This window comes from Pyrus communis, chromosome 5, assembly GCF_041283825.1.
Source record: "Pyrus communis isolate YQ-2024b chromosome 5, ASM4128382v1, whole genome shotgun sequence".
Taxonomy (NCBI): Eukaryota; Viridiplantae; Streptophyta; class Magnoliopsida; order Rosales; family Rosaceae; genus Pyrus; species Pyrus communis.
In genome coordinates, this window is record NC_142569.1 from 6,757,110 (window position 1) to 6,776,664 (window position 19,555).

At 35.4% G+C, this 19,555-nt stretch overlaps 1 protein-coding gene and 1 pseudogene across 7 annotated transcripts in view; one reads left to right on the forward strand and one right to left on the reverse strand.

The window, feature by feature from the left end:
- Nucleotides 1-19,555, forward strand: part of LOC137724522 (uncharacterized) — a 96,061-nt gene that overhangs the window by 71,745 nt on the left and 4,761 nt on the right. For 2 of the 6 annotated variants that reach the window (XR_011067445.2, XR_015962402.1), the window contains exons 5-11: nucleotides 15,748-16,268; nucleotides 16,426-16,487; nucleotides 17,313-17,374; nucleotides 17,522-17,636; nucleotides 17,757-17,827; nucleotides 18,082-18,146; nucleotides 19,114-19,167. The exons of 1 other annotated variant lie outside the window; for it this stretch is intronic. The gene's annotated coding sequence lies outside the window, so the exon portion shown is untranslated. The remainder of the gene's footprint in view (nucleotides 1-15,747; nucleotides 16,269-16,425; nucleotides 16,488-17,312; nucleotides 17,375-17,521; nucleotides 17,637-17,756; nucleotides 17,828-18,081; nucleotides 18,147-19,113; nucleotides 19,168-19,555) is intronic. 3 more of the 6 variants (XR_015962405.1, XR_015962403.1, XR_015962411.1) reach the window with 2 other exon arrangements.
- LOC137724521 (threonine--tRNA ligase, chloroplastic/mitochondrial 2-like) lies at nucleotides 1,239-9,126 on the reverse strand (annotated as a pseudogene). Its single transcript, XR_015962387.1, has 13 exons — nucleotides 8,580-9,126; nucleotides 7,972-8,119; nucleotides 7,724-7,871; nucleotides 7,143-7,388; nucleotides 6,645-7,022; nucleotides 5,964-6,555; nucleotides 5,758-5,806; nucleotides 5,274-5,326; nucleotides 4,616-4,840; nucleotides 3,395-3,434; nucleotides 2,982-3,111; nucleotides 2,310-2,401; nucleotides 1,239-1,743 (listed from the first exon to the last, which is right to left on the reverse strand). The product of XR_015962387.1 is annotated as a threonine--tRNA ligase, chloroplastic/mitochondrial 2-like (transcript).

The following is a 19,555-nucleotide window of genomic DNA, read 5'->3' on the forward strand; positions in this document are numbered from 1 at the left end:
TAGAATTTTTCAACAACTCTCGAACACTTCATCTTCTTTATATAATTTTTATATCAAATTATAAAATATTATATCAAGCAAATAAGATGGCAGAGAGTACAAATAAAGGACGTTGACGGCTAAGGTTGAAATTTCCCAAAAGATACATATATGAATACGGTCGAGATCATTGGCAACTTCTGTGGTGGGTACTGATACATATTGAAATATCAAAACCCAAGTCAACCTCCTTCGGTCAACAAAAGAAAAAGTCATCCACGTCCATTACGTTGATATAAAATTGTGCATCCCAAAACGTGTGGCAACAAATAAAGGACGTTGACGGCTAAGGTTAAATAAAGGGCGTTGACGGCCCAGGTTGAAATTTCACAAAAGATACATATATGAATACGGTCGAGATCATTGGCAACTTTTGTGGTGGGTACTGAACTACTGATACATATTGAAATATCAAAACCCAAGTCAACTTCCTTCGGTCAACAAAAGAAAAAGTCATCCACGTCCATTACGTTGATATAAAATCGTGCATCCCAAAACGTGTGGCAACAAATAAAGGACGTTGACGGCTAAGGTTAAATAAAGGACGTTGACGGCCAAGGTTGAAATTTCACAAAAGATACATATATGAATACGGTCGAGATCATTGGCAACTTCTTTGGTGGGTACCAATACATATTGAAATATCAAAACCCAAGTCAACCTCCTTCGGTCAACAAAAGAAAAAGTCATCCACGTCCATTACGCTTGGCCTTCCATGCATTTTTGCCGGGAATCAGTACTGGTGACTATCGAATCCTATCTCATCTTCTCACTTCATCGTTTACAAGATTTCTTCACATATCTATTTTTGCTTTTCACAAATCTTTTTTAATTTTAAGCAGTCAAATCAAATGAGTTGAAGAATATTAATTATAAAAAATTAATAAAAATGTGTAAAAGATAAAAATAAATGCTGACAGAAAATACAGTCGCTTTTAATGCCCAAAGCCTATCTCAATCATTGGAAAAGTAAACTACCGTAGCGAAGCATAGTAGTTCATATATAGTTGGCAATGGCATTGGGATATTAATGGCAAAACTTAATGCCCAAGGCCCAGCATTGACATATGTAACGCCACAATTGCTAGTTCATATATAGTTGCAAGAGATTTTTCAGTGTGATCAGTATACGAGATGATACACCACGTGTCACTATACAAATAGTGGGATATGTGTGCTAAAAAGTTAATAACTTAAAAAATAAAATTTCCCACAACTTCTATTAAAACATGAGGTGTACCATTTGTGTTCTCGTCACAATTAAAAATTTCTCATATAGTTGCAAAAACTCAACAATTCCTTCCAATCCACCAAATACAACAGCAACAAAGCTTTGAAACACGCATGAGAAAGAAGATGAAAGGTGTTTAAAATGATAATTGGGTGTTCGGTTAGTAAGATCCAAATATTGGGATAAAGTTGCTTTCTCTTAGTCCAGATATTTGCTAGTAACGTCTTAATTGGGACTTTAATATTTTGTATGTACATAAACGACTTTGCCTTCTCTCGGTCTATATATTTGCTAGCATCTAGAAAAATTCGTAGATTGCTAGCATCTAGAAAAATTCATTGTTGCATACCAGTCAACGAATTAAGATCCAACTTTTGAGTCTTGACTAATAGTATCAACTAGAAAATCCGCCCGCGTGTTGTGGTGGGAACAACTGTTTCATGCGTAACTCGCATGAATAAGACATATTTAACCTGAATACATTTAACACAATCATGAATGAACACAGGAACACACGAGTGAATGAGATCGTTTATCAGAATTTTGTGTAATCATGTTAACTACAAACTGAGAAATGACTTTCTTTCCTGCATAACAATTTACTAAAGAAACAGAACTTACGTAATCATGTTAACTACAAACTGCACTACAAAAAATTTGAAGTATTTCCAAATATGTTGAAATCTGAAAGAAAAAAGATGATAATTCTTCTGACTGCATAAGACTATACAATAAACATAAGATGGTGTGATCTCATAAAACTCAGTATTTACGAGAAAGGAAGATATAAACATACGCAATCCGCTTTCAGACTTGCCAAATAGATCTCATAAAACTCAGTATTTAGGAGAAAGGAAGATAATCTTGCCAAATAGATCTCATAAAACTCAGTATTTCTAATTCGTTTTCAGACTTGCCAAATGTAATCCCATAAAACTCAGTATTTAGGAGAAAGGAAGATAATCTTCAAACATAAACTTAACCATCAAATTCAGTTCTTAAAACCGAAAGAAAAGAATATGGTTTCTTAGTTTCTTACCCAAATCCACCAATTTGATCAAATTTCTGCAGCACAGCTTGAAATCTGTTTGAAATGATCTCCATGAACACGAATCTTATACATGCAAAACACTTTAGATGAAGTTGTGAGAATGGGTGGTGATGAAATTGAAGAAACCACTAAATTCCAAACAAATTTTAGAAATACAATAAGATTTTAACACTCATAAAAGTGTTTTAGAATCCACAAATTTAAACGAAAAACTGTATAAAATCATGAAAAATTTAATAAAACCCAATTATATGAATCACTCTTCCCGAAAACAGGACATTTAATGCAGAAAGCTCAAACTATAATAATTGATGAACCAAATATTTTCAATTGAATTTATCCTTTCAATTGGTAGGTATTTTTGTTTATCCTCGTATCTTTCAATTGCCACCCAAAACTAACATCTGAGAGAACCTTGCACTTCTTATCTTTAAAAGCATGAATGGTGAACTAAATAAAAGAATAAGAATCTGCAATGAACTAAATAAAAACAGACTTTTTACAAACATTATTCGCACAAAAATTAAAACTGTATTGAGAAACTCACCATCCCATTTCTCACGAATGATGTATGATGACAAAACCAATATTGACAGTCCCATTAAAGGCATGAACATCATACAGTGAATTGCACATAAAGGACAACATTATCAAGCATACCTTAACCTTAAGGTGGAACTGGATACGATCATTATCAAGTCTTCATCTCTGACACTAAGAGCACTCAGCATCTCAGAATTCCTCATCTACCATCATATAGCAGCTGCTGCCGCTGAAGCAGTACGAATGTCTGCTCATACGTATCGAAAAACATATCACGCATTCGTTATACATTTCTCTATTAATTACTCAGCTAACCGAATTTAAAATTAGCTTCCAAACCAAAAAAGTTCTAAACTTTTAATTTTGCAATCACATTCAGTTCTTCATCTCTTACTCTAAATCCCAATTACAGAAATATCTAAACTTTACTTCAATTTAATATTGTTTTCTCCAAAAACAGCACAATCCCACAAAAATAAAGTAAAAAAAAAACAACAGCAATATACCATGAATTAAATTAAAATTCTCACCTCCACCTCCAGCAGAGCTTTCGCATTCTCAACCTGTCGCCTAAAAAAAAAAAAAAAAATCAAATCAAATCAAATTCAAGTAAAAATAAAAAAGAGAACTTGAATATAGCAACCCTACTCCCCCTCTATCTCCCTCTCTCTCTCTCTCCCTCTCCCTCTGCAATTCACGCGTGCACCCCCTCCCTCTGTAACCCTCCCCGTGAAACCCCTAAACCCCACGCGTAGGCCCTATATCTTCTGGCTGGGACCTCATGAATATTCCACATCACCTCGATTCCATCGAACCATGGCCTCGGTCAAATCGAAACCAACCAGAGCCCACTCCCCACAACCCTACCACCCTCCCCAATATCCCACCCCTGTGATCTTCACCTTCTTCAATCTGTCCCCATAACCCTATATCAATTGGATTTTAATGGTAAGTAAAACAGTTGTATAATGAACAAACAATGAAAGAAGGAAGCCAAATAATGAGAATGAAAAGAAGAGAATTCAAACACATTGAGAATATTAGTTTTAGATTTTGAGAGCATATTTATTCCATTACCTTTTACCTTTCCTCTCTTTTAGCAACAGACAATAGTCATTAAATTTCTTCTCATGGCGTGTGTGTTGTGAGCTTGGTGAAGCCATGTGATCCTAATTTCTTTTCTTTCTTTCTTTTTTTTTTTTTTTTTTTTCTTTTTGGGAAAAAATTATACAAATGGTACGGTTTCAACTGTACATGTTTAACCTCAGTGTTTTTCAATTTCAGTTTTACCTTTACAATCCATTAATTTTCCTATCCAAAATGTTTTGAAAAATAAATCTATAGCTGCTAACGGTCTATATGTTTCATGCTGTCAGACTCTGCAATCTAAAAATTCATGTAAATGCAGAGGTTTGGCTGAAGGAGAGGCATCAAAGAAATCCAGAAATCCTTCCATGGCAAACTTAGTTGTACACCCATGGCATGTGTGTTGTATGCTAGATGCCCCCTCTTTTAACAACACGCAATAGCTTATGCAAATGCAAAGAGACTTCAACATGTTTCATTTAAAATAAGTTTACATTTTGTAGCAAATGCATATGGCGAAATAGTCTATAAGTAATCATATTGGCAACCAAACAGAACAGTTCAAAAAGTTCAATGGAAATATAAATTGCACAAAAAAAAAAAAACTTGAATTCCTAAACCCACAAAATAAAAATTTCAATCAGGTTAAATGTAAGAAGAAATACCAAGAACTGAGAGCTGCAGACAATCAAAATGCTCACGATCTTGGTCGTGCTGATGAAATCCAAATCTGTACTTTCATGTCCTCCAACTCGGTCAATTCCTTGAGAAGCTTCGATATCCCCAACAATGTCTCCTCTTCGTGGCTGTGGCCATGGTTGTGCCAACTGCCATGGATCTCTCTCCTTCTAACCAGACACCACTTCTACCCTTTCTCCTTTCAAACTTACCTTTCATCATATACGTTAACAGAAACAATAACTTTTGTCAGTGCATTCAAACCAAACCCATAAATCAATTCCTAAAATCAACTGCAAATCACAAATTTACCCAAAAAAAATGCCGCAAAGACCCAAAATCCCTGAAAATTACCATATTAGCACTCCCTCCACCCCAAAATTAGAAAATTAGAACATAGAATATGAAACATTGTACATAGAAAGCAAGGAATCGATAATTTAGGAGGTTTCCCAGGACAATAATGAGCTTTTAAATATCATATTCCCATATGGATGCACAAATACAGAGAGACACTACAGAGACAAGTGAAAAAAAATAGAGACACTCAGAGACTCAACAGACACCATTCATAGATCCATGACCTAGAATTTCTCAGATCCGGTTGAAATTAATAAAAAAAAAATCAGGGATGTGAATTTATACCTCTGATAGTCTGAGCTCCGTTACCCTGATTCCTTTGCCGGCTTGGGGCAAACCTGACGAGATTGGCGATTAGGGGATACGAATTCAAAATAAAAATTTCTAGTAGTCATCGACGCTGCTGAAGTAGTCATCGTCCTCGGATTCCATCGTTGTCCGACCACAAAAACTTAATGGCAGCCGAAGAACCACAGAACCAAGAGTAAAAAAGGGAGTGCGGGAGAGAGAAGCAGCAAAAATACAGAGAAGATCGCAAGAGAGGGGAGAAATGGAAAGCAGACAAACAAAAAGCAACATGGGTGCTAGCCAATTTCCCAAACCCCACTTCTGCTAAAGCTACATGCTATTGATTATGATTAAAAACTAAATTAATCATATCATTAATCGCTAATAAATAATGGGTTATGTTTGTTTTCATGAATTCAGGCTCAAAATACGAACTGTAAATCCAAATTTTGAAATTTAATTGCTTTAATTATCTCCTTACCCGATAAAGCCAGACGATTACTGATCACTAAGCATCCAATTCTTGAAAACTACCGAAATCAAAACAACAACTTCCACTCAATTTCTCAGCAACAGAAAGATCAAGCCAAATCAAAACCAACTTTCAAATTGCACAAAAGAGTCAAAATTTAATTGCTATACAGAACTATCGGTTCGATCAAAAACAATTAGAATTCGAGACCCTACCTCCTCCATTCTCTGAGAGCGAAGCCCTCCTCAGGCAGCATATCCAATGGAGCCAGCAAAACTGGATCGTCGGACCCACCAAACCCTCCATCAAAGCCCTGGCCGTTCGACTCGGCGTAGATCAATGGAGGAGAGAAGGCCTCCGATGCCGGCTGAGTGGCGAAAGCGTCGTCTACAGCGGAGCTGTGGAAGATTGGGGAATCGGTGGCGGAGTCCTTGAGCGACTCGGAGTCGACAAAGGAGTCGAATCGCAGGGAGGAGAGTCAGGGGTTGTAGCCCTGTATAGTTGAGCACTGCCACTTCCTTCCAAAGGCATCCTCAACTTAAGATCAATCTTTGGACCATAAAAGGCACCACCACCTTCATCAATTTGATAGCTCCAACCTTTATCATCCAAAGCATCTCTAAGGGCAGATGTTGCTTTTACGGTTTCACCCATAAATCATCATCTCCAACAGCTTTCTCTGGCCTCGTAGAGAGATTGACCTCATATTTGATGAAGCCAAATTGCAACAAAAGTTCTTCGGTAAGATCTAGGACACCCCTAATACATCTTTGATCTGATCTTCTAGACAAAATATGCGGCATCATCCTGCAACAGGTCCCGAGGTTAAACAAAAAAAAAAAAACTTTATACACCTAGGATTATAGACTAACAGTTTGCAAATACTAACACCATACCTGAGTAAAACCTCTTACACGAAAAAGACCATGCAAGTTTCCAGATAATTTGTATCTATATACGGCTCCCAACTCAGCAACTCAAATAGGAAATTCATGATATGAGTGAGGCTTCCTTTTGTAAACCAAGATATGAAAGGGGCAGTTCATCGGTCGAAGCTGATAAAGTTCATCCTCAACATTCATTTGATCATACACATTCTCCTTGTAGTAATCCAGATAACCACTTATCTGCCAAAGGTTCACCTTTGCAACATGTGGAGTATACAGCAGATCATAACCACGCTCTATGTGGATCTTTTTCCACAAATCTTCCATTACATGCCTCACAATAGCACCCTTCAGATGCCAGAACACTAAACCCCCACCAGCATCGTTCTGTGAAAATTCAACAATGAAAATGTTCAATGCAGGAATCCTCATAATTACAAAAAATGGGATTGCTAACTGATAAATCTGTGTAAACAGCAGAAAGAGATTCAGGGCAATTCTGCGTACCTGTATAGAAAACAGGTCAAGAACTTGACCAAGGCGCCTGTGATCTCGACATTTAGCTTCCTCTTTGAAATGCCTTCAATTGATCCTCACTCTCCCATGCAGTGCCATAGATCCTCTGCAGCATTGGTTTCTTTTCATCTCCTCTCCAGTAGGCACCAGCAATAGACTCAAGTTCGACAACTTTTCTGTTAATATTTCCAGTTTTTTCAACATGGGGCCATGCACATAGGCCCCACCATTCATCACCTATGAAGAATTCGGCATACTATGAGGAATTATGACATAAAGACAGTCCAATATGACAGGATGCTAGTTCAAAACACAATCAAATCCCAGTACAAGCATGCATATGTGTAAACATAAGTATAATTTGGTTAGCTTGACCAAAAGGTTCCTCCCACCTTCAAATTAGTCTCCTTTTCAACCTGCATATCAATAACTCATTTTTAAAGAGCACCAACAACATTGTTTTCCCTGAGCACAGCCCCGCCCGCTCTTTTTTATTCCTTTATGCACAGTTCCTGCACATTAAATCATCACCTTCCATACTATATTGAGCCTGAAAATAGTGAAACCCTTACCAATATGATATATGGTAACGGGATCTTCTTTAATACTATCCAAAATTTCCAATTTGTATGGTTCGTTGAGAGCGGTTATTCTTTTGTGAGCTTCATCTCTTGAAACTTCTTCTCTTATGAGTGGTAAGTTTCTTCCAATGATGCGATCCTACAAATCACAAAAGAAATGCTCATGAATAGTTTTCAACAGTTTCATGGTTCCAAAACTTTGATACAAACATGATAACTTATACAGAAATTCCACTTACCTTCTCTTTCTTGATTCTCTTCAACTCTTTGTCCGTCAAAGGCTCCATATCAAAATCATAATAGAACCCATTTTCTATCCACGGACCAATTGTCACTTTTGCATCCGGGAAGAGCTTTTTGAACAGCCATGGCCATCACGTGTGCACACTGCAGTCAAACACATATAAATAGTTCATCACCATAACAGCGGAAAAGGCACCATTAATACCAAACTACAAGGAAATTCAGAAAAAAATTAACATAGCTCGACCTCAACACTTTATCAAAATATAGAAACCCATGTATCTTCTCACATTCCCAAAAACAGGATGAAAATTTTCGCAGCTTATGTACTGCTGTACACCCATTTTTCCATGTGCTATTCGATCAAATTTCAAATTACCGAAAAGTTATGTTCTTATTTTCTTCATCCTCACTTCCTCATTCTTCACAACAGAATCAGGTGACAATTAGTAACGTAGAATTGAAAATAGTTGATTAAAAGCATCAAACTTTCAAAAACGGGAAGCTCCTAAGAGTCTAAAAGTTCAACAGGAAAGCACTCCTACTTCAATTTAACATACACAATTATAAATCCAATCCAAAGCAATGAAATTTCAATAAATACCGTGTGTCGAATTGTGATGAGGCTTTCGGAGGATTCGTTGGTTGGAAGCACGACTTTCTCAGGCTTATCAGCTACCTCCATCTGGGCATCCTTCAATTTGTCGTCTTGGGTCGAGATCTGAGCCTCCGTGGCCATCGCCGAGGAGGTGGAGACTCCATTTCAGCCGCCGTAGAGGGACAGAGCCCCGAACTCGGAGCTCAGTGACGAAGCGCAGTGTTTAACTGGGGAGAGCAAAGAAGAGGTCTTTAGGAGAGGGATTGAGAGGAAGGAAGAAGAAGTGGCCATTGCCATTCTCTGAAGGATTAACATCTGGGTTGTGTTTGGATTTCAGAATTATGATTGGATTTCAGAATTATGAGTGAGAGTGGCGTTCGTGACTGCATTTGTCCCTCGGACGCCTTAGAAAAGGCGAAGATCGAGAGCGACCGAAGCAGACCTTTCGACGATGATGGACACGTAACCATCCCCTCACCAAATCCCACACGGCCGGCGATGCCACACGGCGATGATGAAAGTTCCAATCCGAACGGAAATCCCACACGTAACCATCCCCCTCGCAAAATCGAAAATTCCAATCCGAACGGAAATTCCAGCCCAAAGACCCAAAACCCTTTCTGAAGCCCAGTGGCAATTTTGCAAATAACGTTAAATCAGGGGGCAGCGACTCAATGGCAATTTCGTAAATAAACTGAAATGTACCCTAAAATTGCACAGTGCCACCTCTCCCCTAATTTAGACTAAAGTAATTATAATGTTCTGACAGACAAATTCATATTACATAAATTTTCATTTTTTTTCAAAAATTATATAGAAATGTATATGGCTATAACTTTTTATCTAATTATTTGTTATTATTTGGATTAATTTGCAATTTTAAGTTTATATGTTACTGATTTTGTTTTTGAGTCTCTAAAATTCATCTTCACTCCCTAACAAAAAAAAACACTATCTTAATTTAAGAATAACGAGCGTCGAAGAAAACATACAAAATCACAATAAAACAATTAACGTTTAAATAGGAAAAGAAGGATTCCGATATTTATTTTATTCCCTAAGAGAAGCTTCAAGGTCCAAAATCTCCGAATTTTAAAGCTGAATCTGACACATTTCCTAGTGTTTTTAACTATTAGACATAAAACCTTAGATCTCAAAGCCAACGGTTTTTTATTCTTTCAAAAAGAATAAACAAACAACCACTACAAAACCATGGACTTTATTATCTTCAATGTTCAAAAACTCACAAAACTTTTTTAAGTTCGAAGCCCTCTTTTTATTGAGGGATCCAATTAAATTAAAAAATTATGCAAATAATCTTTGGCAAGTCCAACCGAATTGTAGACTGAACAAATAACTAGACTAATGGGAAAAATTGCAAAGCCAATATCCAAATTCATAATCTATATTTCATCAAACTGTGAGCATCATCGTTCTCGGGTTTGAGATTGGAAGGTGATGATGTTCGTAAACTTGTCGAGGAGAAGAGCTAACCAACGAGTGAGACATTATTTACACCATGCATCCATTGACACATGGACCTGTGAGGTGTACAATGGTGTGCAGTGCAGGGGAAGAGACAACGTACGCATGCTATGAGAAATTTTTAGTACGTTGAAAATACAGTACATCAAGTGTCGTAATATAATTAGTTGAATTTTTTTTTTAATTTTCAACTAATTGTATTATTACACTTAATGTATCGAAATGTGTTTCCGGTACACGGGAAAATCTCTAGCATACTGCTTCCATAGACCTTGCAACAAATGGCAAAGCAGCAAATACTCACCAAGAAAGAGGTCAAACTTGGTAATTTACCCCATGAAAGTCCGCCATTTTCTCAGTTGGCAAAAATTCTAGGATAATACTTTGCACTCACTAGAATATTGAATACCTATATAATCATTTTTCAATTTGACGTAATAATATTTTAATACATGTTATATTATTTAAAAAAATAATAGACATGTTATTCAATTTGTCTTGAGCTTTAAAAACAAAGAATCTTGTCATTGGGGGTGAACCGAACATGATGTTTATGGGTAATTTGGTAACAAAAAATGGGACACTAGAATCCAATTAAAACTCGTCACATGGTAAGTTTTTAAAATATATCTTATCATCCTTCTATTTTAAATTTTCCATAATTATCTTTTTTACTAATAATATACACCAAGAGATTGATCTAACCGTTCATATTTTTTTCCTCTCCTTCTTTCTCTCTGCCGTTGCAGTCTTCTTCCCAGTTTCTTTACTTTCTTCATAAGGACACGAGAAGAAAGAAAGAAAAACTAATCTTCTCCAACTATCAGGGAATGAAAAGTTAAAAAAAAATTCAATTTCATAAACGACCACATACCTCATCGTGGACCAACTGTTTGAATTTCTGGTTGGCAATCTCTTCACACTGAACCGTAGCAACCATAACCTAATTAAATTACAGTATGTGTACATAATATATGCATATGAGAAGTGAAGACCACAAATTATCAATGGGTGTGAGCGGGAAGATCCAAGTCCTTGTTCTCTTTTATTACTTTCCAAATCTGTTGTGCACTAAGGGAAAATCCTGACGCAGGGACAACACCCCTTCAATCGCCAGCAAGCGCTCCTGGAGAAAGCCATCTCTCTTTCTTTCTCTTTTGTGATGCGTCCATCTCAGTCTCCCCAAGCAACTCGGCCGCGGCGTTGCTGCAGGCCATGGCGAACAGTTCCACTCGAAAATCCGTCCAATTTGAGCGAGAGTCAAAGAACCCGGGGAGGAATCGGACCTCGTAGTTTTGGATATGGCTTGCCAAATGAGCCATGGTTTCCAGCGAAAACGAGCACCAAAAATTTTGGTCTCGGATCTTCGACCTGGATCCCCATCGACAAAATCGAACAACACAGATGGACGGTAGTGTATATGTGTGTCTGGGGGTTTGAAATTAGGGGAAGGGCGGCTGAGCCATGTGAAATTCGGTGAGATGACATATAGCCGGGAGTGATGATGAGTTTTGGGCCGGTTTGGGGATGGAGTCGACGACAGTGAGATTTGGATTGGATTTAGATTTGGCGGCAGAGAGTGATGGGATTTCGGTTGGTTTGGGGAGATGTTGCTTTATTTAGCTGTAGGGATTTTAGGGCCAGCCAAACTAAGATTTTAAAGGATTTTAAAAGTGATAGATTGGATAGAATTTACGAGGATTTAAAACTCTTACAAATTTATATGAATTTTAAACAATATAAATGAATTTAGTTTGTAGATTTTGGTAGATTGTGGTAGATTTTCATATAATTTTTTTATTGAAATAAAAAAAGGGAAAATCTTCCCAATGGAGCTCTGAATATTTTCAATTTCTGGAGCTTTAGGGTGCTGTGCTGCTTCTGCGACTGGGTCTTGCAAAAAAATATGGTGTATTTGCATAGAGGGTTGTGACTGAAATTGCAGCGAAGGAAACTGAGTCTTGGGGGTGTTAATTGGAGTTTTTGTACGAATTGGTATTGTCCGTTGGGCGCCCTCGCAGCTTTGATGGTTTTAACTTACCCAGGTCCAAAGAACTGCCTTCCTCCTCTCCAGGCCCTGCCCCGCCAATATATTTAGTCTTTAAATTTTCCAATTGTATGCTTTTCTTATACAATGTGATGCAACTACAGTCATGTTTTCTAATGATCCTTTGCTCGTCTGTGACTACTTATTCAGCAACAGTAGCAGTAGATGGAAAAGGATTTGAAATCCTATGAGGTGAAGTTAGATTCTTTTTAATTTTTGTTATATATACTTCTTACTTTCAAATCCCACAAAATCCACAACTTATTGAAATCCTCTAAAATCTTAGGGGGTGTAGTCAAATAAGGATTTAGAGAGATTTTAAAGGATTTTAAAAGACTTTAGAATCGAGGAGTAGTCAACTAGGATTTTAAAAGACTTTAGAATCGGGGAGTAGTCAACTAGGATTTTAAAAGAATTTAAGAGAGTCTATTCAAATACAGGGATAGTCAACTAAAGGATTTTAAAATATTTTAGGATCCTGGGATAGTCAACTAGGATTTTAAAGGATTTATATTGAGTCTATGCAAATCTATATGTATTCAAAAATTTATAGATTTTGTAGGATTTGAGAATAGATGGTAAGCTTAAAAAGACTATAAAGAATCATACCTCCACCCTTAGGATTTATTTCAACCCCCTTTGATCTCTCTCTCTCTTTCTCTCTCTCTCCACTCTACAACCGAGCTTTCTTTCTTTCTCTCTTCCCATTTCATTGAGAATATTTATTCTTATTTAGATTGCTTTTTGGAGGTGTATAACACACAAAGGCAAATCAAGCTAATTATCCACTGCATCCCTCCCTGACGAGGTAATCTGAGCTTCATTGGTAATACTGATATCGTTTTCCTATTTACATAGGAGTGAACCTATTTACAGTGTTGTCGCAATACATAGTTAGAGAGGTTAATTCAAGTTTTGGTTAAGTATACGGTATATATTCGTTTGTAAATTGCATGGATGTTTTTAGAGATAGGGTTCTTCTTGAAATTTCGTAAATACCAATGTGATTGGTATGGGTTGACTATTGAATCCCTCTGATTGCTGTTGTTTGTGTCTCTTCATGGTTGAACAATATATTTTCTTTAATGCGTCAACAATGCTTTGATGTCGGTTACTTGTGAGAAGTTTTTCGTTACTTTTGTAAGGCTGATGTAATGCTGAAGCAGTTATTCCATTTTATGATTTTGAGGTCCTCTGCAACGAGGAATAAAATGGTAGTGGCAGAAAATGGCATGTGCTATGTCCAATTAAAACATGGAGGGTTGGGAGAACTAGGTGAAGTTCTTAAATTTTCTTTTCAAGTTTTTATTATTTTTAATCTTTATTTTCTATTTAAAAAATAATTTTTTTTAAATGACAATAAAACTCTCAAAATCCATTCAAATCTTTAATCAAAATCCATAAGAATCCTTAAAAATCCATCTAAAAGTTGTAAGGATTCTACAATCCTTTGAAATCTGTCACTTTATAAAGTCTTTTAAAATCTTGTGAAATCCAAATTGACTACACCCTCCTTAATTTTTTGAGTACACTTAGATTTGGATGAATTTTGAAATCCTTTGATTAATCGACCACACCTAGATTTGAATGAATTCTAAAATCCTTTAAAATCTTTTAGTTGAACACACTAAGATTTTAAAGTCTTTTAAAATCTTCTCAAATCTAAGTTTGACTACACCCCCTTAATTGTTGGTGCGTGGAGAAGGAGGGTTTGAAGATTTATAAGGTGGGGTTTTTAAGAAAAAAAAATCATATTTTAATTTTTCTTTCTTAGAAATCTAAAACAAATTTATTTTTATTTGTCCCATGTGGCATGTTATTGACTGCCACTTCAGTAAAATAATGGGATCTGTAGTTGCCACACAATTAAGTAACGTTGAAATTAACGTTTTGACTAACGTATATATAGTATTGAAATAGAATAATACGTAATGTAGGAGATTGAAATATTTTAAAGATGTTGTATAATGTTGTAATAGAAACCAAACTAGAGGGTGCAAATTCTAATTTACCCAAAAAAGAAAGTGACGTACTGGCTCTGAAATGTTTGCTAAATTAATGGAATATGGCCCATAGAGGAACAAGTTTGACCAAATTTACAATCCTAAGCACTAATCTAATTTTCATTTCGAGGAAAGAAAACATGTAGCCGAAATAACCCAATCAGAATGCCAAACAAATTGGTGCAACTATGTAAACCTCAAACCTGTGTTTTTCACTTTTTCTTCCCAAGTGAAAATGTAAAACTGGTTTTCAGTTACTATGTCAAATATTCAGCATGCTATATATCAAGCAAAACTATATGATAATAAATAGGACAAAAGACGTTAATACACGATGTCGATGATTTGATATGTGTATATTTAAATTATTCGAAATGTGGTTCAACGATCACAATTGTTTAGTTTTTAAATTCTATTTTAAAATTAATTCATGCAAAAATTGTTTTTGGCGCCGGCATTTGCATTTCTCACTCTTAGAGTCTTATGCGTTTTTTTTTTCGAACTATTATTGGCACTCCACGTACATCATTATGCCGCTCTAAAAAAGAAAAGAGAATAAAAACAACGCGCGTAAATGCTATGTGTATTTGTATGTGAAATATGATTTCCCTTCCCAGTATCTTTAAGTGTCAATAAATTATGCAAAGAATGAGACTAAAGGGAATAGAACTCTCTTATTGGGTTCCATGTAAAGTTATTTACTCCGTCTCTCGTTCATACATGTAACTGAAGATTAAAAACTTTGATTTGGAAAAACTTTATTTAGTATCTTTACAAAAGGTCAACTGTTTAGATTGACTTTTAATCAACACCCTTAATTACTTGTTGTGAAATCATACACACATATATTGAATTTTCATGCCACTTGTAGTTGGCTGCCGGTATTTCTCCCCAGCAGGCTGCCAAGGTTGATTGACTGGGCTCGTGCTCAAGCTCGACTCAACCGACCACAATGGTCAACATATAATAAAATAAATGAACTTGTTTGTGATTATGCATAAGGCATGGTAATAATATTGTGATATTTTGTGTCTGCATTTATCCAGTAGTGGTTTTGATAATCAGAAAGTAATTTCTCAACTTGTTTGTGATTATAGTTACTGTGATACCGTTATAGGGACTTTTATCGTACTTACAAATTGATTTTGGTATACCCATTCGTAGGTTTAAAATTCTTGTCAAACCCAAAAGTTACCTTGCTGGGTATATTTAAAAAGTAGTTTAATTAATTAATATTACTATGGTAGTTTTCAGGTATATGTTAAATGGAATGAATCCTTTTGGTTTTATTTTTAAAACTACGTATCTGTGGTAAGGAGGGATACCTATTGAAGTTTTGAATTTCCAGTAAATTTGATCATTAGGTGCTTAAAGATTTGAATTTTTAAAGTGGTTCTACAAAAATTTGCAGAGCGGATGTTATGTTGCTTGCAGCGGTAGATTGTTCAGGGTTTAGGGTTTAGCTGAAAAAGATATACCAAAAAAAAAACTAGGTAATGTGGCATTATATTTTGATTTTATATTTTGGGGGGTTTTGTGTTTGAACTTTTTTAGTATTTTTTTTTAGATTGAAAGCCGGAGGTTGAACATAATCATTACTTCCTATTACAATTATTAAAGTTAATTATCTTTTATACAGAAAGCCGGAGGCCGGTTTTGGTGTCACCGGCCTCGACAAAAGAATTGGACGCAAATGCCTGTCGGCCAAAACAAATTCGAAACGGCTAAAAAGAATGCATAAAATTATCCAAGGGTAATTTTGTCATAAAGCTATTTTTAAAGAACGAAGTCGCTGGAAGGTTTCAGTTGCCATCTTCTTCTCTGCATCTTTCTTTCCGTCTCTCTCTGCCGCAGTTTCTTTATCTCTCAAACCCTAATTTTTCTGTCTTTCTGATCTCATCTCTCTACTCGCGCCGATCAGTCGAACACCGTCCAGAAATGCGTCTCCGAATTCATTAGCTTCGTCACCAGCGTGGAATTTTCACCTCTCTCTCTTTATCTCTCGTTCTCTGTCTACTGTTAGTCAAATTTGTTTAGATCTTTTCATCGGGGGTTACAAATGGCAACGCTTTCTTGCTGAAGAATAGCGAATTTGGTCTCGGTTTGAAGAAAATTTGAAGCCCATAAAAGATTGCATCTCCTGCTGTCGATTTGATTTGGGTAATTGTCTGCTTTGAATGTAATGTGCTTGCGAGTGTAAATTTGGATTTTAAATGGGTTTTTTGTTCAAATTTTTTGGTTGTGATTTTGGGAATTTTGTTTTGTAGCTTCGGATTATAGGTGATGATGGTTGATTTGGTTTTGTTTTCGATTTCAGGAGATTGGGTTTTTCGAGTTTGTGACTTTTCTTTGAAGCCTGCGATGACCTGTGTGTTTAAGGTCAGTGATTTTGAAATTCCATAGTTTTGATTCTACTTGCAGCCTGAGGTGTGATTTTATATCTGAAATTTCCAAGCTTTTTTATTAATCTTAACCCAGATTAGTTAATATAATTTTTTTTTTTTTCTGATTATGTAACTGAAGTAGCTAAAGTTAAGAAAGAACAATTGTGGCTTAAAATCTTCATATTTGAAAGTTGAATCTCAGCCTTTGAGAGGCTTTTTGAACGTGTGCTCACGTATGCAGGGGATATCAGTATTTATTTGCTTGTTGGTTCTTAATTTTTGTGTTTCGTTTTGGATTTGTTAATATATCATTTTGTGCATCTCAGTCTGTGAATCGATGCTTTAGATTGGATTTTTGTGGCTTTGAATTTGTGTGCCTGAGAAGATTTATCCAAAGGTTTGATTGAACATTTTTCCTCTTTCTGTTGCAATTTTGCTGTCCGTTGTGGCCCTTTGTGAGACTTTGATTTGTCTTTTTTTTTTTTTCCGCTTTGTACAACTTTTGTAAAAGTGAAGTGTTCGTTTTCAATTTTGAGATTGAATTCAAGCAGATTTCCAAGTTTTTTTTTATTAATCTTAAATCATATTAGTTAATTATAGTTAAATTAATTTTATTTATTTATTTATTTATGTTATGTTGCCGAAATAGCTAAAGTTGAGAAAGAACAGTTGGAGCTTAGAGTCTTGCACTTGGGAGTGTAAATTTGGATTTATAAATGGGTTTTTTTGTTTAAATATTTCGGTTGTAATATTAGGGATTTTGTTTGTGGCTTCGAATTATGGGTGATGGTGGTTAATTTGGTTTTGTTTTTGGTTTCAGGAGATCCGGTTTTTCGGGTTTCTGACGTTTCCTTGCAGTCTGCGAAGGCCTCTGTATTTAAGGTCAGCATTTTTAAAATTCTACGCTTTTTATTAGATTTGCAGCCTGACATGTAATTTTAAAGCTGAAATTTCCAAGCTTTTCGATTAATCTTAAATCAGATTAGTTAATTATATAAATTAATTTTTTTTATTCTTTCTATTATGTAGCTGAAATAGCTAAAGTTGAGAATGTTGGATCTGTTGCCTCAGGGAAGAAATTTTAAACCTACAAAAGCTTGGTTTTCAGGAAATCGCCAATCCTGCAGACACTTTGGGTTTCCTGGTGAGTTCTCCTACTTATTTGTTTCGGGTTTGAGTTCTCTTTTCTTTGTTCAAATTTTTGTTGACTTTAATTTTAAAAATGGAGGTTTTTTTTGTTCAATGATTTTGTCCATCTTATTAGCTTTCTCACCAGAGATCTCCGCCATCACTGCTCCACCAAACTCGCTGATAGCGTCCACTCTCTCAAACCAGGTACGACTTCTTTCACTTTCTTTTGTTTCCGGGAAAATTTAGGGCCCGAAAGTGTGTAGAATTTTAGAAGTAAAAAAAAAATCTCAATCTTTGGGTCGTCCTGTACAACCATCTTATTCTACCATTGTAGCATAAAGTTGCACATATTATTTGGTTTGTAGATAGAATTATTTGTGTTTTTTAGTAGTGTGGGAATTTGTAGTCAACATATCATTTTCTGCAAGACTGAAGATTAGTCTGTAATGGATATACAGATCTTTGAGAGGACACCCATCATTTGGCTGATTGCATAGGATTGCTACATCTGAACACTGTACAGGTATAGTTTCTTTTTATATTACCTTGAATTAACAAAAAATGGTACTTATCTTCGTTAATTCGAGAAGATAAGAACTGTTTGTCGTCAATTCAAGGTGACAGTAGCTTCTCCTCAACTAATGTCTGCCCTGTTCCTTTTACTTTTATGTCTACCTTTTTTGTTAACAAATCGTTTGGCCTCCCATTTTTTACCACACTTATAGATTATAGTAAAATCAAGCTTAAATGAGATAGTTTTAGGAGGAATTTAGGTTTATTTGTGGCTGTGAAGTTTAATATTTAGTTAATTAGATTCAAGCAATTGAGGTTGAATAACTTTTTGATCATCAAGTGTTGATGTGCTACTAATCTAATTGGGTACGTTGTATATATGCATGACCTGATGGTATTCCTTTAAATTACTTATATGCAAAAATTGTTTTCTGTGATGGTTCTAAATGATTTGTTAGATGCTATTTTTGAACTGCACAGAATTATGGTTTTGTAAAATTGACAGTCAGCCCGTGCATTAAATGGACTGTTTATTATCTTTGAGTTAATTAGATTCAAGCAATTGAGGTTGAATAACTTTTTGATCATCAATTGTTGATGTGCTACTAATCTAATTGGGTACGTTGTATATATGCATGACCTGATGCCTATTCTTCCACTTGGTTTTTGAACTGCACAGAATTATGGTTTTGTAAAATTGACAGTCAGCCCGTGCATTAAATGGACTGTTTATTATCTTTGAGTTAATTAGATTCAAGCAATTGAGGTTGAATAACTTTTTGATCATCAATTGTTGATGTGCTACTAATCTAATTGGGTACGTTGTATATATGCATGACCTGATGGTATTCCTTTAAATTACTTATATGCAAAAATTGTTTTCTGTGATGGTTCTAAATGATTTGTTAGATGCTATTTTGGCTTCAGTTGTTTTTCTTTTTCTTCTACTGATCATTTCCTATGTGGTTGATTTATAGGCCTCTTGAATTTTGAATTGTGATTGAAAATTGGAGTCCACACATGGAGTATAGGTATAACCACTACTTATTTTTCTTATTACTTTTCCTTTAAATGTCTTTTGAGTCTGAGATTGAGTCTCTATAGATTGTAAATTTCAGACACATGCATACTTCAGTGCATACAAGAAAGCCAATGTTTTTCTTTTAGGTATAAAGAGCCAAATACGTTATAATATATATATATATATATATGTATGTATGTATGTATGTATATGTATATATATTTCTTCAGTGAATGCTTTGCTGTTTTTACTTTTAATTGTTTAGTTTAATGGTTGTTTGGATCCTTAAAAATATTCTTCGTTCAAATGTCTTTTTGGATGGATAATTAAGTCGATATAGATTATGTTACCTTTTGCTGTATCAGATTTGTCATTTTCTTACTGGCTTCAGTTCTTTC